The 27,125-nt window shown below is 47.3% G+C and overlaps 1 pseudogene; it reads right to left on the bottom strand.

The window, feature by feature from the left end:
* The window catches only part of LOC123056806 (berberine bridge enzyme-like Cyn d 4), a 27,358-nt pseudogene extending 563 nt beyond the window's left edge, over window positions 1–26,795 (bottom strand).
* Window positions 26,796–27,125: the final 330 nt, after the last annotated feature.

Here is a 27,125-nt window from a genome sequence, read left to right as displayed (position 1 = left end):
TAAACTTTTCCTAATTTTAGTTCTTGGTAGATTTTAGCTATTATAGGACAAGTCAAGCAATCATCACACAATTCAAGTAAGCATGCAAAGAGTATATTGGCAGCGGAAAGTAAAGCATGCAACTTGCAAAAATGTAAAGGGAAGGGTTTGGAGAATTCAAACGCAATTGGAGACACGAATGTTTTTCCCGTGGTTCGGATAGGTGGTGCTATCCTACATCCACGTTGATGGGGACTTCAACCCACAAAGGGTAACGGTTGCGCGAGTCCACGGAGGGCTCCACCCACACAGGGTAACGGTTGCGCGAGTCCACAAAGGGCTCCACCCACGAAGGGTCCACGAAGAAGCAACCACCCACAAAGGGTCCACGAAGAAGCAACCTTGTCTATCCCACCATGGCCATCGCCCACACAGGACTTGCCTCACTAGCGGTAGATCTTCACGAAGTAGGCGATCTCCTTGCCCTTACAAACTCCTTGGTTCAACTCCACAATCTTGTCGGAGGCTCCCAAGTGACACCTAGACAATCTAGGAGACACCACTCTCCAAGAAGTAACAAATGGCGTGTAGGTAATGAACTCCTTGCTCTTGTGCTTCAAATGATAGTCTCCCCAACACTCAACTCTCTCTCATAGGATTTGGATTTTGTGGAAAGAAGATTTAAGTGGAAAGCAACTTGGGAAGGCTAGAGATCAAGATTCATATGGTAGGAATGGAATATCTTGGTCTCAACACATGAGTAGGTGGTTCTCTATCAGAACATATGAGTTGGAATTGTGTATGTGTTCTGATGGCTCTCTCCACGAATGAAGAGGAGGTGGAGGGGTATATATAGCCTCCACACAAAATCCAACCGGTACACACAGTTTTCCAATCTCGGTGGGACCGAATCAACAAACTCGGTCGGAGCGAAAATGTAAACTTAGTGACCGTTAGAGATTTTCGGTGGGACTGACATGCAACTCGGTAGGACCGATATGGTTAGGGTTTGGGCATAACGTAATCTCGGTGAGACCGATTACACAAACTCGGTGAGACCGAATTTGGTAATTTGCTAACCAGAGAGTTGGTCAGGCAAACTCGGTGGGACCGATTTGCTCTTTCGGTGAGACCGAAAAGTTACAAAAGGGAAACACTGAATTTACATTGCAATCTCGGTGGGACCGATTCGCTCTTTTGGTGAGACCGAAAAGTTACGAAAGGGAAACATAGAGTTTGCAATCCCATCTCGGTGAGACCGAGATCCCTATCGGTAGAACCGAATTGCTAGGGTTTGGCAGTGGCTTATGACAAATGAAACTCGGTGGCGCCGGATAGGAAGAATCGGTAGGACCGAGTTTGGCTTAGGGTTTAGGTCATATGTGGATATGGGAAAGTAGTTGAGGGTTTTTGGAGCATATCACTAAGCACATGAAGCAAGAGGCTCATTAAGCAACACCTCATCCCTCCTTGATAGTATTGCCTTTTCCTAAAGACTCAATGTGATCTTGGATCACTAAAATATAAAATGAAGAGTCTTGAGCTTTTGAGCTTGAGCCAATCCTTTGTCCTTAGCATTTTGAGGGTTCCACTTTCACATCCATGCCATACCAATCATTGAGCTTTCCTGAAATAATCATCTTGGAATAGCATTAGCTCAATGAGCTATATGTTGTTATGAATTACCAAAACCACCTAGAGATAGTTGCACTTTCAATCTCCCCCTTTTTGGTAATTGATGACAACATATAGATCAAAGCTTCGACAAATGATAATAAGCATGAAATATATCGTCGCTTTGAGAAGTATGTGATAAGTAAGAGCTCCCCCTAAATTTGTGCATATTTAAAATTTGCTTTGGACTGCAAATGCACAGGAGTTAGAGTCATGGGTTACTCTTCCATGTCACATACATCTTGGTGGAGCGCTTAAAATGATAAGAATGAAGTACATGCACTCATCACCAAGAATAGTGAATGATCACATAAGATAGATAAGATAATAACATTAAGCAAACATTAAGTGTAGCTTATGATCAAACACATGATCATCAATGTCTCACGGATAATGACGTAGTATCTCAAGCACTCAAAAGCAAACAAAGTTTGAAAAACCACCAAATAAAGCAAGAGAGAAAAAAGCAACACTCTCTCTCTCGAAGCCTATGATCTATACATTTTTCTCCCCCTTTGGCAACAAGTTACCAAAAAGTTCCTAGAAAATGCATAGTGCTAGATCGACGCTCAGGCTTGATCTTCAGGTGGTGGTGGAGCCCGGATCACTCCAAGGACGAAGGCTTCCGTAGACGCTGAAGTAGACGCTGGAGTTGGAGCTGAAGTAGATGCTGGAGCTGGTGGAACTGAGGCTGTAGTTGGTGCTAAAGTGGTGGCTCTGGTGTCAACAACTGGCACGGCAGACGACCTCGAACCTCGTGGCACTCTGGCAAAGGCATCAGTTGTAGTCCTGCCTCTCCTCTCCTGCATGTCATCCTGGAGCTGCTCCACTGCAGTCTGAATCTCTGTTACCTTGACATCCAAGTCATAGAACTTTTGTTCCATGATTCTCTCTAGGCTTGCCTGGTTCTGAGTTAGGGTGGCTAGTCCTTTCTCAATCCGCAGGGTGGATGCAATTAGGTAACCAAGCTGCTCTTGTTTATTTTTCAGGAAATACTCAGATGCCTCCTCTTGGGTTGGCATCTTGGCAGCTTTCTCCTTCCTTGCCTTCTCCTTCTTTGCTTGTGCTTGGGCAGATGATGGCTCATTCTCAGTCATAATAACTTGATTATCCTCAAAATCTGGACGGATGGGCAAATGTTCCTTGTCCAACAAGTATATGCCCGTGCCCATCTTGGAGTTAATGATCTCCTGAATTTATGGGGCATATCCACATCTCCTCTTCTGGTCAGCTGCTGTCCTCTTGATAGTCTCTACTATGAGGCTCATCACCTTGAACTTCTGTGGCACATCAAATACATGAAGCAAATTGATTGCATGGCCTCTGATCATCTTGTGATCTCCAGACTTGGGCAAGAGAGTGTGCCTCAATATCCAATTTATAGTAGGCAGCCCTGACAGAAGATAATGCACAGACCCAAACTTGAAAGTGTCAAGTGCTTCATTTGGAATTTCCTTGTACATGTTGGACATTGAGTTGTGGTTCATCTTCTTCTTGGCATAAATGTCCAAATCATCTGCTTGCTCCTCTAGGGCATTAATGAGCTGTGCCCACTTAGCAACTGTTGACTGATATCTGGTTCCTTCTGACATCCATGTGATCTTACCATCTGGATAAAAATGTGCTGTGGAGTAGAATTGCATGATAAGCTCCTCGTTCCACTTTGTGAGCTTCTGCCTAACAAAGTCTGCAACTCCACAAGCACTAAAGCTGTCATACACTCCAGGGTAGTGTTCCTCATTTTCCTTCATGTAGGTCCAGTCGACCCATCTCATGTCACAAACAATGGGCTTCTTGTCAAGCAGTACTGTCTCATAGAAATCTTGCTGTTCCTTGGTGTGAAATCTGTAATCCACAGTAGTCCTCCTCCTTGAAGCATACGGGTCTGCTTCTCTCCACTTCCTGAGCCCTGAGTCTCTCCTAAGCTTCATATCCTCAGCCACAGGATGAGCATCATTGTGGTATGGGATCTTGGGGTTGAGTTTTCTGAAAACTTGCTCTTCATCCTCTTCTTCAGCAGCTTCAGGCACTGGGGCCTTGTTCTTCTTAGCAGCAGGTATGCTCCTTGTATTTCTCTTTGGTGCTGTCTTGACCTTTGATGCAGCCTTGGGCTTAGATGCAGTAGCCCCTGATTTGATAGCATCACCCATTAGCTTGGGTGCCTTAGGTGCTGGTGCAGCAACCTCTTCTTCCTCTTCCTCTTCCATGATGAAAGCCTTTCCAAGCACTCTGGCTACGGTCTTCTTAACCCTTTCCTTCCTCTTCTTGCCTTCAGCAGCAACTGGCTCTTTGGGTGCAGGCTTTTCAGTTGAAGCTCTAGCCTTTGACATAGGCTGCCTGCCTGCTGGCCTTTTGATCTTTAAGCTTGGCTTTGTGCCTTGCGCTGGCTCAACTCTCTTTGATGTGGCCTCTTCCTCTGCCACATAATCTTCATCTTCAGAATCTGAAGTTCTCTTCTTCCTCTGTCTAGTGGCAGCTTTTGGCAGATTGCTTGGGGTACTTCTGCTGCCATCATCTGAAGAGCTGGAGGGACTAGTGCCCTCACTCATCACCACTTGTTGTTATGACACATTCTGGCTGTCACTCTGATCTGACATGTTGAACAAGCTGACTGCTGACCCTGTGAATAGTTTATAGATGAGGTAGAATAGATGAGCATCACAAAATGCAGAAATTTTTGCAAAAGAATGATCCAAAAACTTAGTTTTAGTTTCCCACTGAAATCATCTCGGATCTACCGATTTTTAAACTCGGTGATACCGAAGCAGTTTTGGAACCTAAACTAGTGAACTCGGTCAGACCGAGTCACAGTTCGGTGGCACCGAGACTGCTAGGGTTCCACAAAGTTCCAAAATCGGTCACACCGATAAGTAATTCTCGGTTAGACCGAGTCTCACTTGTGCAATGGCATAAGCCAAATCGGTGGGACCGAGTTTTTCAACTCGGTGGGTCCGAGATGGTTTCGGCGGAAACCTAACCCTAAAATTTTCGAATCAAACCTAATCTACGAGCGCATTGACTGGATAGGAGTGTTTCAATCGTGGCAAGAATCATGATGATCACAATGTGCTAAGAATCAGATTGGAGAATGGCACAAAGATCGAGTCCATAGCCTAGTTCGGCGGAGACTCGCTACGGCGGCAACGGCGGGGTAGAATTCCCGTTGACGGCGACAGAGACCAGCGACTGGAGGCGGCTGGCGGCGAGGAGACGATCCAAAGACCACGTTGGCAGAGCAGGCTATCACGCGGGCGAAGGGGTTCGGAGAAATTTCCTAATTTTTGCCCGTGACTATATATAGCCCGACCCTGTCGGTGTGACCGAGTGGAACAACTCGGTGGCACCGAGATTCATAACTGCAAGCAGTTACTGAAACTCGGTGTGACCAAAATGTTCAAATCGGTTGCACCGAGATCGAAAACTTAGATCAACTTAATGATCTCAGTAGGACCGAAAGTGGGGTATCGGTCAGACCGAGAATCATAAAGAGGTTTTGGAAGTTTAAGTCTATGACGAATCGGGGACTCCGAGCGCTCCTCACACAGAGTGGTTCGAATCTGACTTGATCAAATTTTGTGATGCAGCATGAATAGAGTTTGAGACGAGAAAAGCATAGATAGCTAGAGGAGGTTCTTAGGCACTCTTGTCCATCCACTTGGCAAAAGGAAATAAAACCAAACAATCAAAACAACAAGTGGATATCCTCGAATGAGTAAAATATGCAACCAGCATGCTCACACAATAAGATGGCAAATGAAATATGTGACAAGGCATGCACAACCAATTCTAGCATCTATCAAGCAATTTGCGATGACTAGGTCATCTATATATGAGTATATTGACTTAGGAGTCAAGTGAGAACACTTGATCGTAGGTCATACTCATCGTTTAAGCTCAAGTGGGGTTACCACTTTTACATAAAGCATTGTTGTGTTCACATCGTTAGAGTTGCTTTATCTCAAGTCTTAGAGTAAAGCTCCCCCTAGATGTGATATCCCCCCTAAGAGGGATGAACTAACCTCGGGTTTTGTCGATGATGACTTCATGTAGATGTTGAAGATGTGGATGCTCAATGTTGATGTAGATCACTTGGAGCTATCCATTTGAGTGAATTGCACTTTCAATACCTACATGGGTTAGTCCCACAAGGAACAAATAAGGATATCCATAGACATAGAGTGATGCACACACAAGATGATGTCCATGAAAACTTTTAGGTTACCTTGTCCCTTGTCTTACCAACAAGAGGGTTTGTTGTGGATTTGTCACGACAGATGTCCTAGCGAAAGGACTTAGTCGTGGAGCCATCGCTACGAGTTTACTTGAAGGGGTTAAAGCGGACACAAAGGCACGAAGGGTTTATACTAGTTCGGCCCCTTCGATGAAGGTAAAATCCTACGTCTAGTTGTGATGGAATTGATGTGGTCTCGATGGCTAGGGAGCAAACAAGCTTCGCCTAGACTCGAGTTGTTGTCGTTGTCTCTCTTGAACCGCCGCCGGGTCGTCCCCTTATATACACGGGTGACGCCCGTCAGTCCATAGAGTCCCAACCGGTTCATATTCGTATCCCGGTTGGTATCTCTCTATTTCTAACTTACAATACAAGTTATACATCAGGTCGGTTTACGGCTACAGATTCTAAACCGACTATAGGCCTTGGGCCTTCACCTGCTTATACCATTATGAAGTTAACCTGGCCCAAGTAGGCCGGTTTACGCCTAGTGGCAATATCCCCAACATTAGGCCCCAGATTGATTTGAACTGGTTCATGTCAATCCTTCACAAAATCTTGTATCTTGGACATCTTCTGGTAATTGGTAAACCGCCATGTTGTCATCATGAAATTTGTCATTTATAACGCCCTCTTTTAACGGCAGCTCCTGGATCCGCGTGCTTGACCTAACTCTGTTGCCTTTATAAATAAGACCGAAGGGTCATTTCTTTCCTTTCTCCTTCGTCTCTTCTTCTTCTTCTTCCTCACGTCGCCGGCTTTGGAGCTCCGCCACCGCCTCGACCTCTGCCTCGCCTCAGGCCGCTACATCAACCTGAATGTACCAGAGTATTGCGGCACTTTCCCGCATCTTCTCTGTTCCCGGTAAGCTTTCTCCTCTTCTTAACCTAGATCCGTTCTTAGGGTTCCGTGTTCGTGCTGTGTTCATCACGCGCTCATATCTGTTCTCTGATCTTGAATGAATCCGCGAACTCTTGCTGTGTTCAGTAGCGATCCCTAAGCATCCGCTTGCAACTTCTTATCTAATCCCATAGATCTCCCGCACATATCCGCTCAATGGTTCACTTCTGTTTCCGCCTTACTCTTCGGAATATTTCCTGTTTTGTGAGCTTGCTGTAGATCCGCGGCTGTAACTCGATTTTGTGAAACTTGTTTCTGCATACACAATTATCCATAGCTTCAATTGCTTCCGACGCCTAGATCAGGCGGTTTAACTTTACCATAGAAAAAACTGCTAAACCGGTATCTATCATTAGTCCCCTGGTTGAACCGCCAGAATCCATTTGACGCCGCATTGTAGAAAACCGGTTTATAGGTACGGCCGCCGGTTTATCATAGTTAGATTAACACCCTTTTTTACCCGGCATGTCCTTGAACTGGATTACCTATTTCTTGTAGATCTCGTCATGGCAAAACAAGTGTATGAGTGCAACTGGGTTCCCTCTCGTGTCACAGAATCACAGTTGGACGATCTAGTCCTGATCGGCGCTTTGGATAGTAAAGATACGATCCACTGGAGGGTTCCTGGAGATGAATGTCCTCCTACGCCCCAGGAAGGAGAGGTCGTGGTCTTCGCAGATCATATGGCCCGGGGCTTCAAACCGCCCGGCTCTAAGTTTTATCGGGATGTGTTAGCCAACTTTCAACTCCGTCCACAGGATATTGGCCCCAACTCCGTCACCAATCTATGTCACTTTCAAGTACTTTCTGGGGCATACCTTCAAGAGGATCCTTCAGTCGAGTTATTTAGAGATCTCTTTCATCTGAACCGCCGTACTGAATTCACTGACGGCCCTAATACCGAACTGGGCGGTATGGCCATTCAGAAAAGGAAAGAAATCACCTATCCCCACGTCAAACTCCATACTCACCCCAAGGAGTGGAACGCAACTTGGTTTTATTGCAAGGATACCTCCCCTAACAATGAAAATCCCTTGCCTGGCTTCCTTCCGGAACGGCTCAGCAACACTCACCCTTTTCCACAAAGGCTAAGCGCCAAGGAGAGAATTAAATATGCTCCTCAACTGTCCAAGCTCTGGGCCTTCATGGCCAATGGTTTAACAGGAATAGACCTTGCACGCTGCTGGATATCATGGAGCATTTTGCCTCTAAGCCGGCGCCCCAATTTGATGTGCAAGTATACTGATAGTGTCGATGACCCACTCCGACACACTAAAATCCAACTCCCTGATGACGAAGTCACAGAATCTGTGAAAAAGATGCTGAATGAACCGGAGCACCTCTGTGCTCAAACCGGTCTGCCTCCTTACTGCACCACCAACAAACCGCCAGCAGTAATATTTTAATTGCTCTATCGTTGAACCAGTTACTGTTTTATATGTTTAACATTTAATTACTGCCGATCCAGGGCGATAATCCGTTTTGGAGCAAGAAACTTCCTCAAGACAAAATGGAGAAGGCAGGACGGCCAACCCGGCCCAAGACCAAGGTTATCAAGAAACCAGCTCATAAGAGAAAAACCACCTCTTCATCTGACCCAGCCATTGATGATGATGTGGGTAATCCGGATCTTGAGGTAGAACTTGATTCACTTGGCTTGCTTTTTACACGCCTTATTGATGATAATGCTTGTCAGGATGACGCTGAAGCCAGCAATGCGGGTTTCGTTGAGGTAACCATTCTCTCTTCCGATTCAGAAATCTTGCCTTTGCCAAAATTTCGCCGGGCAAACCGGAAGTTAAATTTTCTCATCCTCTTGCTTATCTGGATTCCCAATTTCTTATGAAGACCCAGCAACACGAAGCTCGCCGCACAACCCGGCACAGTGGCCAGGTAGTTACCTCTGCCGGTTTACCAAACAGTCCGGTTCGAAAACGCCGCTCCGAGGTCTCCGACCTTTTTATTGATTTAAATCGTAAAGCGGGTTTCTTCCGTCAACCTCTTAATCCATCCGACTCCGATTATCAGGTCACTTCTCATTCATCATCTGGTGAATCGTCAGCCACTCAGCTACCACCTTTGAAAACAGTTGCTGGGTAAGTTAAACTGAACATATGCTTCCAGTATACCGCATAATGGCTTATGCTTTTCCTTGACTTTTTGTTTTTCTTTCAGGGCTAAACCGAAACCAAGCAAGAAGGCCCGCCTGGATAAAGCGGCTGAAGAAGATGTAGCCCCAGAACATGACCAAGCACCGGATCGTGAAATGTTTACTTCTGAAGATATCCCCAATGATCCTCCTTTGCAAGACGACGTTATTCCCGAAGAAGGGCTTGTTAATACTCCAGCCTCTGCCGATCCGCCTGCCAGCTCCATCCAGATTGAGAAATCCCACACTCCTGCTGACCAAACGGCCGCACCAACACAAACTGGCGAGTCCAAAGATGATGATGTTGTGATTACCGGTGTGGGCCGCTCTGAACTCGAGAATCCTGTCACCCTTACCAAGCATACTATCAAAGAGGATTTTTCCGCTTTGAACAAAAGAAAATGGGATGTTGAACTAGAGACATATGCTGCTCTGAGTGCCCAAGATCTTCACTCCGGCTATTTAAACCGGCTTTACACTAGCCGTGACTGTGAAGCTGGCCTGGTCAAAATGATGAGGGATAAATTTGAGGTAACTTACTTTTTTTCCTTGCTGCCATTACCTCCATCCTTCTAGCCCCCAAGGGCTGGTTTGTAACGTTGGTCAAACCGGGACTTGATCCTGAACATTCTTGAAACCGATCGGTATAGCCCGCAAGAACCGGTCTAACTTAACATAAGTAAACCGGGGCTCCAATAGAGAACTGTCCTTAGAACATAACTTGATCGAATAGCCATTAGCCCCCAAGTGCCAAGTTGAATACTTGTATTGAGCTTGGGACTTTATGATCGAGTAATATATAAAAATTGAAGGTGCATTAGCCCCCAAGTATCAGGCATATAACTTTGTTATGTGGTTGATACTTCAACTCCTTGGATCGCCTGTGCAAAGCTTAAACGCTGTCTGTGTGCAGGCTGAGGTGAAAATCAAGGAGGATGGAGTTGCCGATTTGCAAGAGGCCTTGAAAACCCAGCAGGCTGAAACAGATAAGGCAAAGCAAGAATTAACCAGTGCTTTGAGCACTGCTGAACGGCTGAAAAAAGGCTTCAAGAAAGAGCGGGCTGACTGGGCCACTGAGAAGGCTGGTTTAACCAAAAGAGCGGAAAATGCTGAAGCTGCCCTTAAACCGGTGGTGGATGAACTGACGGCCGTACAGCGGCAAATACACTCCATGACTGCTGCAATCTTTGGTAAGCTCCTTGTAACTTCTGTGATAATTTGAACCTGCTGTAGCGTAAATCTGGTTTGAGACCATTCCAATCTTGTTGTAGGCACACGTATTGGGCACTTAGGAAATGATGTGCGGAAGAAATTAAAAGCTGCCTACACCTTGGTGGAACAATTATATACCGGAGCCCAACGGATCATCACCACAGCTTCTCACAACAACCCGGCACCCTCTTTAATCCAGGACACTCTTAGCAAGTTGTCAATGCTTCCAGCCGGATTGAAGAGCTGAAAAAATCCGCTGCCCGAACCGGAGCCATCAATGCCTTAATCCGGGCAAAGGCATGGGTACCAGATTTTGATCCTGTGGAAGCAGCTCAAGGCTATCCCAGCCTGAAAGAAGATGGCTCTGAATTCAACGAAGAGGATTTAAGGGCAATAAACCGTGCAGTGCGCCCTCTGGCTTGCCAGCTAGCTGAAGAGGCAGATTTGACGCATTATCAAGCGCAATATAACGAGCAAAACAAGCGAGTGCCTGCCCCAACTGTTGAAGCGGAGAATCTGATCCCTCCAATCCGTAAGCACACTTATGCCCCTGATATTGAACCGTCTTCCCTGATCCATGAAGAAGTTGTTTTCCAAGCTTTAATGGGAATCGACTGGACCACTGTTGATTTCCAGCCAATGGGTAGAGACGAGGAAGCTGAAGCGGCGGAGGATGAGGAGCAGGCTTGAACCAGAAGCCGGTTTGGAGAGCTGTTTGTAATACCTTCCGAGAAGAACAATGATCTTTTTTGGGTACCGTGTTGCCCTGTAATAGGATAGTTAATGCTTCTAACTGGAATATGCCTTCGTGCATAAGTACTGAATCTTTCGTTTGAAGAACTCCAATTCATATTTCCTGCAAGCAGAAGAATTTGAACTTCGGTGGCGGTTATACCACCAGCCGGTTTATGATCCTGATATGTGTATCAGTAATATAACAAATATATGATACATAAATACCTGCCATGTTTGGGTATGAAGCTGGCTTAGCCAAGCCTGAAGCGGCGGTTTTATAAACCATTACCGTCGAAAGAAAAAAGGTGGGAGAAAATAGCTCCCGTATAAATCGTACTGAATCAATACGAGCCCCCTTGTTACTCCATGATGTTAACAGGAAAAAGGTAAACCGGGCATACTCCTCCGGATTAAAGGGGAATCAAATCCATCGGTTGAATCGGAAAAAAGGGGTTTGTCGACATAAAATAAATCCGACAAAAGCAAAGAAAAAACAAACCATGAAAATAACATGGAAGCAAAAGCAATGATAAAAAACCATTTGCAAAAATATGCTATACTGAGCTGATCAGATGGTATTACCATGGTCGGACATGATCAAGGCCCCCAATAGGAGTGACAATGATTCAAGTCAGCCAGGTCCCCAAATGATTCGTGGCATATATGCCAGATCAAGAGGCGTGGCAATGGTTCGGGTTCGACCATGCCCCCAAGTGATTTTGTGGCCTTAGGCCGACCAAGAGGCGTGACTGGTTCAGACTTGACCATGTCCCCAAATGATCTGGTGGCTGTCGCCTATCAAAGGGTGTTCGTTGGTTCGGATACGACCAAGGCCCCCAGTGATATATAAAAAACAAATGTCAAGGGGTAAACCGGAGGCCGCTTTAAACAGAACCACTCCGTGTAACCTCGCATGATGAGAAAGACAGAGACCCCGCTTTAGCTGAGGCTCCGGTTTGATATATCAAAGATAATATATACATTGTCATGATATGTACATAGATAGAGCCGATGGCTCAAGTATAGTAAGGCCGAAGATGAGCTATATTCCACGGCCTGTTGGTCTCCTCGTCTGATGTACGTGAGTCTTGATGCCCTCGAATATCAATCAGATAGTATGACCCGTTATGCAAATTCTTGCTGACCATGAAAGGTCCCTCCCAAGGTGGGGATAACTTGTGCATATCCGTTTGATCTTGGATGAGTCGAAGCACCAAATCTCCTTCTTGAAAAGTTCTGGTTCTAACCCGGCGACTGTGATAGCGACGAAGATCTTGCTGGTAAATCGCCGAACGGGCAGCCGCTATATCACGCTCCTCGTCCAATAGGTCCAAAGCGTCTTGCCGTGCTGTCTCATTGTCTGCTTCAACATAAGCTGCCACACGAGGCGAATCGTGCCGGATGTCACTAGGGAGAACTGCCTCTGCTCCATAGACCATGAAAAATGGCGTGTATCCTGTGGACCGGTTTGGCGTAGTATTGATACTCCATAATACAGATGGTAGCTCTTCAACCCAACATCCTGGTGTTCTTTGCAATGGGACCATAAGCCGGGGTTTGATGCCTCGCAAGATTTCCTGATTAGCTCGTTCTGCCTGTCCATTGGACTGGGGTGTGCCACTGACGACACGTCAAGTCGGATGTGCTCACGTTCACAGAACTCCTTCATAGCGCCCTTGGATAAATTGGTACCATTGTCAGTAATGATACTGTGTGGAAAACCAAACCGGAAAATCACCTTCTTGATGAACTGCACCGCTGTTGCTGCATCACACTTGCTGACAGGCTCCGCTTCAACCCACTTGGTAAATTTGTCAACTGCCACCAAAAGGTGGATTTTCTTATCCTTGGATCTTTTAAAAGGCCCAACCATATCCAGCCCCCAAGTTGCAAACGGCCATGTTATTGGGATCATCCTCAATTCTTGAGCCGGCACATGAGCACGCCTTGAAAATTTCTGACATCCATCACACCATTTAACCAAGTCCTCCGCGTCAGCATGTGCTGTCAACCAGTAGAACCCGTGACGAAACGCCTTTGCCACCAGAGACTTTGAACCGGCGTGGTGTCCACAATCCCCTTCATGGATTTCTCTTAAGATTTCACGGCCTTCCTCAGGAGAAACACAATGTTGAAACGCCCCTGATACACTGCAATGATGTAATTCACCATTGACAATCGTCGTAGACTTGGATCGCCGGACTATCTGCCTGGCCAGAATCTCATCCTCTGGTAACTCCCCCCGGTTCATGTACGCAAGATAAGGAACTGTCCAATCCGGAATAACATGCAGGGCTGCCACCAATTGAGCCTCCGGATCAGGGATAGCCAAATCCACCTCACCTGGGAGCTTGACCGACGGGTTGTGCAACACGTCCAAAAAGATGTTAGGCGGGACTGGTTTACGCTGAGAGCCCAACCGGCTTAAAGCATCCACCGCTTCATTCTTCCGACGGTCCACATGATCCACTTGATAACCCTTGAAACAACCTGCAATATTATCCACTTCCCGACGATATGCAGCCATGAGCGGGTCCTTAGAATCCCAAGTGCCAGACACCTGTTGAGCCACTAGGTCCGAGTCACCAAAGCACTTAACCCGGCTTAAATTCATCTCTTTAGCCATCCGGAGACCATGGAGCAAGGCTTCGTACTCAGCTGCATTATTAGTACAAGGGAACATTAAGCGGAGAACATAACAAAACTTATCACCTCGTGGAGAAGTTAATACGACTCCAGCCCCGAGCCTTCCAATTGCCTGGATCCGTCAAAATGAATAGTCCAATATGTGTGATCCGGCTTCTCCTCTGGTGCTTGTAACTCCGTCCAGTCATTGATGAAATCAACAAGTGCTTGAGACTTCACTGCCGTCCGAGGCACGTACTTCAGTCCGTGTGGCCCAAGCTCTATAGCCCACTTGGCAATCCGGCCAGTCGCCTCCCGGTTCTGTATAATATCACCCAAGGGAGCTGAACTGACCACTGTGATGGGGTGCCCTTGAAAATACTGCTTCAACTTCCGACTGGCCATAAAAACACCATAGACCGGCTTCTGCCAATGCGGATACCTTTGCTTGGATTCAATAAGCACCTCGCTGATATAATAAACCGGCCGCTGAACCGGATATTCCTTGCCTGCCTCTTTGCGTTCCACCACAATAGCCACGCTAACTGCCCGAGCATTGGCCGCTACGTATAATAATAGTGGCTCCTTGTCGACCGGAGCTGCAAGAACAGGCGGATTGGCTAATTGCCGCTTCAGGTCCTCAAATGCTTCATCAGCAGCCGGACTCCAAATGAAATGGTCTGTCTTCTTCAGCATTTGGTACAAAGGAATGGACTTCTCTCCGAGGCGGCTGATAAACCGGCTTAGTGCAGCGATCCGGCCCGCCAAACGCTGAACATCGTTGATACATTTTGGTTTAGCTAGGGATGTAATAGCCGTAATCTTCTCCAGGTTAGCCTCGATTCCTCTGTTAGACACCAGGAAACCCAATAACTTGCCTGCCGGAACACCAAAGACACACTTGGCCGGATTAAGCATCATCTTGTAAACTCGCAAGTTGTCAAAGGTCTCCTTCAAATCATCCACCAGCGTCTCCTTCTGTCTTGACTTCACTACAATATCATCCACATAGGCGTGCACATTGCGGCCGATCTATTTATGCAGGCAATTCTGTATACACCGTTGATAGGTGGCTTGGGCACTCTTGAGCCCGAAGGGCATAGATACATAGCAGAAGGCTCCAAAGGGAGTAATAAATGTTGTTTTCTCCTGGTCCTTAACCGCCATCTTGATCTGATGATATCCAGAGTATGCATCCAAAAAACTCAAACGCTCACAACCCGCCGTGGCATCAATGATTTGGTCAATACGGGGGAGGGCAAAAGGATCTGCCGGACAGGCTTTGTTAAGATCTGTGTAATCCACACACATACGCCAAGTGTCGTTTTTCTTAAGAACCAGCACCGGATTAGCAAGCCACTCTGGATGGAACACCTCAATAATAAAACCAGCTGCTAGAAGCCTGGCCACTTCCTCTCCAATGGCTTTGCGTCTTTCTTCGTTAAACCGGCGGAGGAACTGTTTCACCGGTTTATACTTAGGATCCACATTAAGAGTGTGCTCAGCGAGTTCCCTCGGTACACCTGGCATGTCAGACGGCTTCCATGCAAAAATGTCCCGATTCTCACGGATGAACTCGATGAGCGCGCTTTCCTATTTGGGATCCAGGTTGGCACTGATAGTGAACTGCTTGGACGAATCACCGGGCACGAAGTCAACAAGCTTGGTCTCAGCTGCCGATTTGAACTTCAGATCTGAGTCATGCTCTGTACTTGGCTTCTTTAAAGGGGTCATATCCGCCGGATCAACATTGTCCTTATAATACTTCAACTCCTCCGTGGCACAGACTGACTCTGCATAAGCCGCATCACCTTCCTCACATTCCAAAGCGACCCTACGGCTCCCATGAACCGTTATGGTCCCCTTGTAACCCGGCATCTTGAGCTGCAAGTAGATATAACAAGGCCGCGCCATGAACTTGGCGTAAGCCGGCCGGCCAAACAAGGCGTGATACGGGCTCCGGATCTTCACCACCTCAAATGTTAGTTTTTCCGACCGGGAGTCGTGCTCGTCCCCAAAGGCCACATCCGGGGCTATCTTACCAACAGGATATGCAGATTTGCTAGGCACCACACCATGGAACACCATATTCGACGATCTGAGATCTTTGTCTGTTAAACCCATGCGGCGGAATGTCTCATAGTACAATATGTTAATACTGCTTCCTCCATCCATGAGTACCTTGGTGAATTTATAACCCCCCACCTGAGGGTCTACCACTAATGCTAGCTGGCCCAGATTATCAACCCGGGGCGGGTGATCCTCTCTGCTCCACACGATAGGCTGCTCCGACCAGCGCAAGTAACGTGGTAAGGCCGGTTCAACAGAATTCACCGCTCGCCTGTGGAGTTTTCGGTCGCGTTTATCCAAACTAGTTGTGAAAATATGATACTGCCCATTGTTCAACTGTTTTGGCTGGCTCTGATAACCCGACTGCTGCTGCTGCTGCTGCTGGCTGTTCTGATTATTCTGGTGATTGTGACCGCCCTGATTGCGACCTGAACCGGAAGCTCCATCGTGATCCGGCCCGTGGAAACCGGATCCTGAACCGCCACCTGACCCGTGATCATACCGGAAAGCATTAGAGTTTTTGAACTCCTGCATGATATAACAATCTTTCCAAAGATGGTTAGCCGGCGCCTCCTTCGTTCCGTGCTTCGGGCAAGGCTGATTCAACAAATAGTTCAAACGGCTTGCGTTAGGATTGGGAGCCCCATTACGTTTTGCCGCTTTACCTCTGCGCCGCTGCCCCCTGTCCTGTGCATTAGTGTTGGCCACAAAGTCCACGCTGCCATCCGCTTTGCGCTTGCCTCCGTTTCCATGACCCGCTAGTTTGTACTGCTGCTGTTTGGAGTTGCTATTCTTCTTTCCCTTCCCTGCTTCATCATCATTAGGCTCGGGATCCTTGGTACTGTCCGAATCGGCATACTTCACTAAAGCGGCCATGAGGGTTCCCATGTCATTACAGAACCGCTTCATGCGTCCCAACTTCAATTTTAGAGGCTCAAACTGGCAGTTGCCTTCCAGAGTTAAGATCGCAGAGTCAGAATTAATCCTGTCAGACGAGTGCAAAATTTCCGAAACGCGGCGCACCGAACGGGTCGTTGATTCTCCTTCCTCCTGGACACAAGCCGCCAGGTCTACTATGGACTTGGGCTGCTTACAGGTATCCTTAAAATTCTGTATAAACCGGGCCCGCAACTGGGCCCATGAGCTGATAGAATTGGGTGGTAGGCTCTTTAACCAAGTACGAGCCGTGCCCTCAAGCATCATGGTGAAGTATTTTGCACATGCGGCCTCATCCACGTCCAGCATTTCCATGGCCATCTCATAACTCTCTACCCATGCTTCAGGGGGTAAATCAGCGGTGTAATTCGGCACCTTGCGTGGACCCTTGAAATCTTTGGGCAGGCGCACATTACGTAAAGCAGGGATCAAGCAAGGCACTCCCAAAGCGGATGTGACTCCTAGTCCGGCGAAGGTGGTAGAACGAACCGGCATAAGTTGACCCGCATTATCCTGGGCTGCTAACTCGTCCTCCCTTTGTGCTCGGGCCCGGTCCACCACATCCTGCGCATCGCGGACACCGCCTGTCGGGCTATCGCCACAGGCTGCTTCACGGCCTCGCGCATTGCTCGATACGGCGGGTTCTTTCAAACGCCTGCTATAACTCCGGCTTGGACGGGGTGTAGAGTGGATCCGATCACGGCTGTATGAATATGCTTCCTGCTGAATCAGCGCAGTCCGGAGGAGCTCCTTAACCCGGCGCGTCTCTATCGCTTGCGGAGAATCCCCTTCGACTGGGATGGCCTCTAACCGTGCAGCGGCCGCAACAAGGTTGTCCTTAGGATTCGAATAATGACCCGGGGGCGTCTGGACCGGCGGAGGAACCACAATGTTTTGGTGAGGAGGTTCCATTAGGCGAGGTTGGACCATCGCCCCTGGTCCTGGTGCCTCAATCCGGTTTGTCTCTGGGTACTGCGGCGGATTACTGGGTCCAGCTCCTGGAGTGTGAAAGAGATTTCGGGGGTCAAACCCTAACGGCAGGCGTGATCTGTGCTTCCGCTTCAAAACCTCCTGTGATGCGTTCTGGTCAAGTATGAGTTTATAGGCCTGGGCGTCCAAAGCGGCCCGCTCTGCAGCCATCCGGTCTTTTTCTGCTGCCAGATCCGCTTTGGCTTGCACGATCTGCTCTCTCACCTTCGCAATTTCTGCATTATGGGCCTCCTGATCCGCCGGATTGTCCTCTGCCATAAGCACGGCTAGTGCATCAAACAACTCAGATAGAACTTGAACCGGCGGGCGCATAAGGCCTCCTGACCCTGCTGCTGCTGCCGCTGCTGATTCGGAGAGCATTGCTGCGGCGGTCGAAGAGTGATTCGCCGCATGTGTGCCGGCCATGAATATTCCAACCCGGTTGACCTGGCCTGGGGGGTCCGGAATACTGTCGCCATCGGAACAGCCCCTAATCTGGTCGTCTTGCAACTGGTACATCGATTCGGTCTCTCCGGTCGAGGACTCGTCATCGGAATAGACGACGGTCTCACTACCGTGTTCTGATTCGTCCTCACGCTCTCCTTCGTGGACGACTCCAACGAAGACACGCTTCACGGCCGGTTTAGCCCAGGTAGATCTCGCACGCTGAGCCGTCTCGATGAGGTTGGTGCAGATGTCCGGCTCAGGCCCAGGCTCACCGATTTTGCCAATGAAAACGTGTATGCCACCAAAGGGGACCCGGTACCCGTACTCGATCGAATCGGCCTCGGGACGCCATCCTGCGTCGTCGATGTAGATCCTGCCCCGACGACTCTTGGTCATCCGGCCCACAACATAGCCTTCGAGTCCCTTGAGCTTGACCTCCAAGATCGTCAAACCATCGTGCGATAGCCCCACGGTGGGCGCCAACTTTCGTGGATTTGTCACGGCAGATGTCCTAGCGAAAGGACTTAGTCGTGGAGCCATCGCTACGAGTTTACTTGAAGGGGTTAAAGCGGACACAAAGACACGAAGGGTTTATACTAGTTCGGCCCCTTCGATGAAGGTAAAAGCCTACGTCTAGTTGTGATGGAATTGATGTGGTCTCGATGGCTAGGGAGCAAACAAGCTTCGCCTAGACTCGAGTTGTTGTCGTTTTCTCTCTTGAACCGCCGCCGGGTCGTCCCCTTATATACACGGGTGACGCCCGTCGGTCCATAGAGTCCCAACCGGTTCATATTCGTATCCCGGTTGGTATCTCTCTATTCCTAACTTACAATACAAGTTATACATCAGGTCGGTTTACGGCTACAGATTCTAAACCGACTATAGGCCTTGGGCCTTCACCTGCTTATACCATTATGAAGTTAACCTGGCCCAAGTAGGCCGGTTTACGCCTAGTGGTAATATCCCCAACAGGGTTTGTGACTCCTTGAACTAGTACAAGATGTGGAAGTTGATTGCACTTGTTCTTGCCAAAATGATAACAGTGAAGTATGTTGGCGGAGTCACCCTCAAGAACTCTCTAGTTCTTTTTCTTTTGGATCCACATCATCTTTATGGGAATCCTTGGAGTTGTAGTCGTACTTGATGAAGTGGAACTTGAAGTAGTCTTGGGAATCCACTTGATTAAGGTCTTAGGAGCTTCTTCAAATGCGTCAATTTCCTCTTGAAGCTTGTCCTTGCCTTTTTGCTTGTAGTCTTGTGGTGGAAGATCATCTTGAGCTTGTGTCCCCTTGAAAGAAGTATCATACTTCTCTTGTTGAGGAACAAACTTTGTCTTGGGGTATTTATCTTCTTCCCACTCAACTCCATTGGCATTGAACTTTCATTCAAAACCAACACCTTGATTCTTCCGGTGCATTCCTTGCTTGCGCACAATTTCCTCGAATTACTTGCTCCCGGCAAGGCTTTTGTACACTCCTTTCTCTATAACTCCCTTCAATAAGCTATTTTCTTGCTCAAGTGTAACTTGGCTAAGAGAATCATTAGTGGAATCAAGAGAACTACTAGAAGCAACAATATTGGATTTAGCATGATCATTGTTACTGCTAGAGAAAGAATATTTCTTGTTCTTGTTACTAGACTTGACTTGAGGCATGTAAGTGGATAAGAGTAAATGCTTGGCAATGTAAGAAGAACTTTTCTTGCGGAGATCATCATTGATTGCTTTTAAGAACTCATGCTCTTGCTCAAGATTGAGCTTTTCAAAGCGTAATTTCTCATGAGCTCTTAAAAGTTCTCGATGATCTTCGAAGATAGTTTCATGAGCTAACTTAAGAGTGTTTAGTTCTTTAGTTAGAGACTCAATCTTCTCCTTATCATTGTCATTCGTTTTATCTTTATTAGCATGATTAATTGACGTTTCATCATAGTATTCATCACTAGAGTTGTCAACAAGCAAATCATCACCTAACTAGTCATCTTCATCACTATTGAAATCAACATACTCGGGGTGTGTTACCTTAGGACCTTTGGCCATGAAGCATCTTCCAATTCCTTCATTTGGTGAGTCAAATATGTCGTAGGAGTTGGTTGACACAAGTGCTAGACCGGCAACACCTTCATCTTGAGTATCTTCGGAGTCGGAGTGATAACTTCTCTCGGAGTGGCTGTCGGAGTCGGAGCCGGATACCCATTCACCAACATGAGCTTGATGTCTTCGTTTTGTGTAGCTCCTTGATGATTTTTCCTTTCTTTCCGAATCCTTGCTTCTCCGTGAGTATCTTCGTTCATAACGATCATCTCTACTCCTTCTCTCTCTTGGTGGTGATTCTTTGCTTCTTCTTTTTGGAGAATCTTCTCTTCTCTTGTAGGGAGCCGTACACTCATTGGAATAGTGTCCGGGTCTTCCACAACTATAGCAGTTTCGCTCTCGACTAGAAGATCTTTTGTCATTGTAGGACCTTGACTTGAAGCTTCTATCTTTGCTTCTACTCTTGTAGAACTTGTTGAAGTTCTTCACCATTAAGCTCAATTCTTCATTGAAGTCTTGTTTCTCACTTGATGATGTGGGGGCTTCACATGAGGCTTTATAGGCACCACTTGACTTGTTGTGAAGTTCCTCTTTATCCTTAAGTGACATCTCATGAGCAACAATTCTTCCAAGCACCTCTGTTGGCTTGAGATCTTTGTAATTGGGCATCATTTGGATCAATGTGCACACGGTATCATATTTTCCATCCAAGGCTCTTAGAATCTTCTTGATGATGAATCTATCGGTCATCTCTTCACTTCCTAAGCCGGCAATCTCATTTGTGATGAGAGCAAGCCTAGAGTATATTTCAGCGACACCTTCACCATCCTTCATTTTGAACTTGTCAAGTTTACTTTGAAGCACATCCAACTTGGATTCCTTGACGGAGTCGGTACCTTCGTGCATATCAATTAAAGTGTCCCAAATTTCCTTTGCATTCTCAAGACGGCTGATTTTGTTGAATTCTTCGGGGCACAATCCGTTGAAGAGAATATCACAAGCTTGAGCATTGTATTGCAGCATCTTCAACTCATCCGCGGTAGCTTCACGGTTTGGTTCTTTCCCATCAAAGAAGTCACCTTGCAAACCAACACACACAATAGCCCAAACGGCGGGGTTATGTCCAAGAATATGCATTTTCATTTTATGCTTCCAACTAGCAAAATTAGTACCATCAAAGTAAGGACCTCTACGGTGATAATTTCCCTCGCTAGACGCCATACTCTCCTAGGTTGTGAAACCAAGGCTATGATCACCAAAAGCTATGGAGATCAAAGCAAATGGAGACCAAAGCTCTGATACCACTTGTAGGATCGAAAGTATGTCTAGAGGGGGGGTGATTAGACTACTTGACCAAATAAAAACTTAACCTTTTCCCAATTTTAGTTCTTGGCAGATTTTAGCTATTATAGGACAAGTCGAGCAATCATCACACAATTCAAGCAAGCATGCAAAGAGTATATTGGCAGTGGAAAGTAAAGCATGCAACTTGCAAGAATGTAAAGGGAAGGGTTTGGAGAATTCAAACGCAATTGGAGACACGGATGTTTTTCCCGTGGTTCTGATAGGTGGTGCTATCCTACATCCACGTTGATGGAGACTTCAACCCACAAAGGGTAACGGTTGCGCGAGTCCACGGAGGGCTCCACCCACACAGGGTAACGGTTGCGCGAGTCCACAAAGGGCTCCACCCACGAAGGGTCCACGAAGAAGCAACCACCCACAAAGGGTCCACGAAGAAGCAACCTTGTCTATCCCACCATGGCCATCGCCCACACAGGACTTGCCTCACTAGCGGTAGATCTTCACGAAGTAGGCGATCTCCTTGCCCTTACAAACTCCTTGGTTCAACTCCACAATCTTGTCGGAGGCTCCCAAGTGACACCTAGCCAATCTAGGAGACACCACTCTCCAAGAAGTAACAAATGGTGTGTAGGTAATGAACTCCTTGCTCTTGTGCTTCAAATGATAGTCTCCCCAACACTCAACTCTCTCTCATAGGATTTGGATTTTGTGGAAAGAAGTTTTGAGTGGAAAGCAACTTGGGAAGGCTAGAGATCAAGATTCATATGGTAGGAATGGAATATCTTGGTCTCAACACATGAGTAGGTGGTTCTCTATCAGAACATATGAGTTGGAATTGTGTATGTGTTCTGATGGCTCTCTCCACGAATGAAGAGGAGGTGGAGGGGTATATATAGCCTCCACACAAAATCCAACCGTTACACACAGTTTTCCAATCTCGGTGGGACCGAATCAACAAACTCGGTCGGAGCGAAAATGTAAACCTAGTGACCGTTAGAGATTTTCGGTGGGACTGACATGCAACTCGGTAGGACCGATATGGTTAGGGTTTGGGCATAACGTAATCTCGGTGAGACCGATTACACAAACTCCGTGAGACCGAATTTGGTAATTAGCTAACCAGAGAGTTGGTCAGGCAAACTCGGTGGGACCGATTTGCTCTTTCGGTGAGACCGAAAAGTTACAAAAGGGAAACACTAAATTTACATTGCAATCTCGGTGGGACCGATTCGCTCTTTCGGTGAGACCGAAAAGTTACGAAAGGGAAACAGAGAGTTTGCAATCCCATCTCGGTGAGACCGAGATCCCTATCGGTAGAACCGAATTGCTAGGGTTTGGCAGTGGCTTATGACAAGTGAAACTCGGTGGCGCCGGATAGGAAGAATCGGTAGGACCGAGTTTGGCTTAGGGTTTAGGTCATATGTGCATATGGGAAAGTAGTTGAGGGTTTTTGGAGCATATCACTAAGCACATGAAGCAAGAGGCTCATTAAGCAACACCTCATCCCTCCTTGATAGTATTGGCTTTTCCTAAAGACTCAATGTGATCTTGGATCACTAAAATATAAAATGAAGAGTCTTGAGCTTTTGAGCTTGAGCCAATCCTTTGTCCTTAGCATTTTGAGGGTTCCACTTTCACATCCATGCCATGCCAATCATTGAGCTTTCCTGAAATAATCATCTTGGAATAGCATTAGCTCAATGAGCTATATGTTGTTATGAATTACCAAAACCACCTAGAGATAGTTGCACTTTCAACCCGTATAGGTCGTTGATCCACCCGGTGGCCGCCTCCGCCGCACCGTCGTCGACGCGCAACACCAGAAGGACACGTACTATATGTTGTAGAGAACATTGTTGCGGTGCGGGTATGGCGTGGCGGAGTTCGGGATAACGTAGCCAACCACGCCGTCGTGCGGCTCCATGATCATCATCAGGGCGCTGTTCCGCATAAGGTGATCCCGGTAGATGCTCTCCCAACCCACCTTGCCCACGGCACACCGCATGTAGTCTGACTTGTTCTTCACGTTGGCGCTCAGGTTGTTGGTCCGGTTCAGCATCCCATCCGGGGGGATGTTGATGTCGATGCTCCTCAGGCCGATGAACGCCATGGTGCACACCCAGCTCATATCCCTGCAGTCGGCCGCCGTCGTGCCGAGCTCCGGGAAGAACGCGTCCATCTTGCCCACGAGCCACGAGCAGCTGCCGAGGAAGAGGGTCTGGAAGAACGTGTTGTTGCCCAACACCATGGCATGGATGGTGAGGCCCGGGAGGAACGGCCTGAGTGTGAACGTCACCCATTTAGCAAGGACGACAACGGTGGTCCTATTGAAGGTCCTGGTGATGTTGACCACCGTCACCGTCTGACGCACAACGGAGAGCTTCAGCTTCCACAACACCACCACTCCGAGGCTCTCACCGCCTCCACCCCGGATGTCCCAGAATAGATCCGGCCCCATGGCTACCTTGTCGAGGAGGTCACCGTTAGCGTTGATGGTCCTGGCGTCGAGAACATTGGTCGCCCCAGTGCCGAACTTGTGCATCATTAGGCCGATGCCTCATCCGCTGAGGTACCCTTCGACGCTGACCGTCGGGCAAACACCGCACAGGAATGCAAGCGTGGGGCTGGTCATGCCGACGACGTAGTAGAGCTCGCCCAACGTCACCCCCGAGTCCACCCACGTGGAGGCCTCCCCGGGATGGACACGCACGGCGCGCGATCTCGCAAGGTCCAGCACCGCGAACACCTGGGCGCTTGATACGTCTCCAACGTATCTATAATTTTTGATTACTCCATGCTATATTGTCTACTGTTTTGGACATTATTGGGCTTTATTATCTACTTTAATATTATTTTTGGGACTAACCTATTAACCGAAGGCCCAGCCCAGAATTGCTGTTTTTTTCCTGTTTTAGGGTTTCGAAGAAAAGGAGTATCAAACGGACTCCAAACGGAATGAAACCTTCGGAAACGTGATTTTCTCATCAGATAAGATCCAGGAGACTTGGACCCTCCGTCAAGAAAGCCACGAGGCGGTCACGAGGGTGGAGGTTGCGCCCCCTGCCTCGTGGGCCCCTCGAAGCTCCACCGAAGTACTTCTTCCTCCAATATATATATCCACGTACCCCCAAACGATCAGATACGGAGCCAAAAACCTAATTCCACCGCCGCAACTTTTTGTATCCACGAGATCCCATCTTGGGGCCTGTTCCGGAGCTCCGCCGGAGGGGGCATCGATCACGGGGGGCTTCTACATCATCATCCAAGTCTCTCCGATGAAGTGTGAGTAGTTTACTTCAGACCTACGGGCCCATAGTTAGTAGCTAGATGGCTTCTTCTCTCTTTTTGGATCTCAATACAATGTTCTCCCCCTCTCTCGTGGAGATCTATTCTATGTAATCTTCTTTTTGTGGTGTGTTTGTTGAGACCGATGAATTGTGGGTTTATGATCAAGTCTATCTATGAATAATATTTGAATCTTCTCTGAATTCTTTTATGTATGATTGGTTATCTTTGCAAGTCTCTTCGAATTATCAGTTTGGTTTGGCCTACTAGATTGGTTGTTCTTGCCATGGGAGAAGTGCTTAGCTTTGGGTTCAATCTTGCGGTGTCCTTTCCCAGTGACAGAAGGGGCAGCAAGGCACGTATTGTATCGTTGCCATCGAGGATAACAAGATGGGGTTTTTATCATATTGCATGAAACTATCCCTCTACATCATGTCATCTTGCTTAAGGCGTTACTCTGTTTTTAACTTAATACTCTAGTTGCATGCTGGATAGCGGTCGATGAGTGGAGTAATAGTAGTAGATGCAGGCAGGAGTCGGTCTACTTGTCTCGGATGTGATGCCTATATACATGATCATACCTAGATATTCTCATAACTATGCTCAATTCTGTCAATTGCTCAACAGTAATTTGTTCACCCACCGTAGAATACTTATGCTCTTGAGAGAATCCACTAGTGAAACCTATGGCCCCCAAGTCTCTTTCTCATCATATTAATCTCCATCACTTTATTATTGCTTTTCTTTTACTTTGCTTTTACTTTTTACTTTGCATCTTTATACCAAAAATACCAAAAATATTATTTATCATCTCTATCAGGTCTCACTTTCGTAAGTGATCATGAAGGGATTGACAACCCCTAAGCGCGTTGGTTGCGTTGAGCTATTGTTTTTGTGTAGGTACGAGGGACTCGCGCGTAGCCTCCTACTGAATTGATACCTTGGTTCTCAAAAACTGAGGGAAATACTTACGCTACTTTGCTGCATCATCCACTCCTCTTTGGGGAAATCCAACGCAGTGCTCAAGAGGTAGCAGCGCTCGGCATGGGTCAAGTATTAAACTTACCATATGCCTCGCAAGCGATTTTCTTGATTTTGGCCACTTCTTTCTGCGACTCGGCAAGCTTGGCTTTCAATAGCTCCAGCTCCTTTAAGAGATCTTTATTCTCTTGTCGAGAAGTCCGTCTCAAATGTAACAAAATTTTGTGTCAAACACATGTCGATCCTTAATTCGGCCACCCGTGCCCAAATTAAGGCTCGGGGGCTACTGGGTTTCGCGCTTCTGATTTAAAAGTCATTCAAGGGGTACATCGATCCCCTGATCAGGTGTTGCCACCCGACCAGTGGTTCGGGGGCTCCTGCATTGACAATTCAATGCAAGAAATTAAATCTGCAAAATAGTTTCTGAGTTGATTACGATCCTCAAGTTGGTCAGCCGCACCCATCCTGGGTCTTGAGAGCTATTGCGCACCACATTTCCGTTCCTAAGTATGTTGACGAGCAAGTATTTGTTCCTCGGCCCAATTTTGCAAATCGACCTGAGTCTCAGAGGCTACTGGGATCAGCAGTTTTATGCTATCCTTCAAGTGAATACCGGCTGACACACACCTTGAGGGCTACTAGCTATACATCTCGGAAGATAATAAACTGCACCAATCAGAAATAATTTCCGTAACCCAAGGCCAATGTGGTGCACCACCTCGAAGCAGTCCAGCATAAAGCTCGGATGCAAGTGGTTGGCTCCCTAGAGGAATTTTTTGGCATTAAGCTTGGCTCAACTCCTTCAACCTTTTCCTGACCAAGGTAATCTATGACACCTTGAATGCCGACCGGTGTTGGGAGCTCGGATGCAAAAGACACCTCGGATGCAGCCCGTCATTGGAGCTCAGCTACAAGAGGACACCGCGGCACGTGAAAAACTTCAAACCCCGAGGTGTGGCATAAAAATAATAAGGCATTTATAAAGGTTGGGAACTTAAAGGGGCTCCTCGGATGCCCGGCGTGTGAACTCCTCAGATACTCGACGTGTGAACTCTTAGGATACACCTTGGCGATCCTCGAGATCGGAGATGGTAATATTTGTTGAACCAGCTTTCGAGACCGATGACCGAAGACGAAGAACATTTCGGAAGAAACGAGGAGCTTCCGCAACTTGAAGACCGGTTCATGGGGCTGCTGTTGGTTTCCTGGACTAGGGGGTACTCACCACGTCGTCTCCTGTCCAAGTGGGTCGGGTCGAGGAACCCCATGGCGGTTCACTAATGGGCCACTTCGGGCAGCCCATAATGTGTATAAGGAAGACTCCACAAGACTTGGCACACAAGACAAGGACTCCTGTTATCCTAGGCCTCCGGTATATTATATAAACCGAGGCCATGCTAGTCAATAGAACTTCCATGACATTACAACTTAGATCAACAATCTCGTGATAGATACATGTACTCTGTACTATCTCTAATATCAATACAATGAAAAGCAAGACATAGGGTATTATCTCTTCGAGAGAGCCCGGACCTGGGTGAAATCCTATGTCTATGTTATCATCGCTCCAAGCTGCCTAGCTTAGGACCCCTACCTCG

This window comes from Triticum aestivum, chromosome 3A (assembly GCF_018294505.1).
Source record: "Triticum aestivum cultivar Chinese Spring chromosome 3A, IWGSC CS RefSeq v2.1, whole genome shotgun sequence".
Lineage (NCBI taxonomy): Eukaryota > Viridiplantae > Streptophyta > Magnoliopsida > Poales > Poaceae > Triticum > Triticum aestivum.
This window is presented reverse-complemented; position numbering and strand designations above follow the sequence as displayed.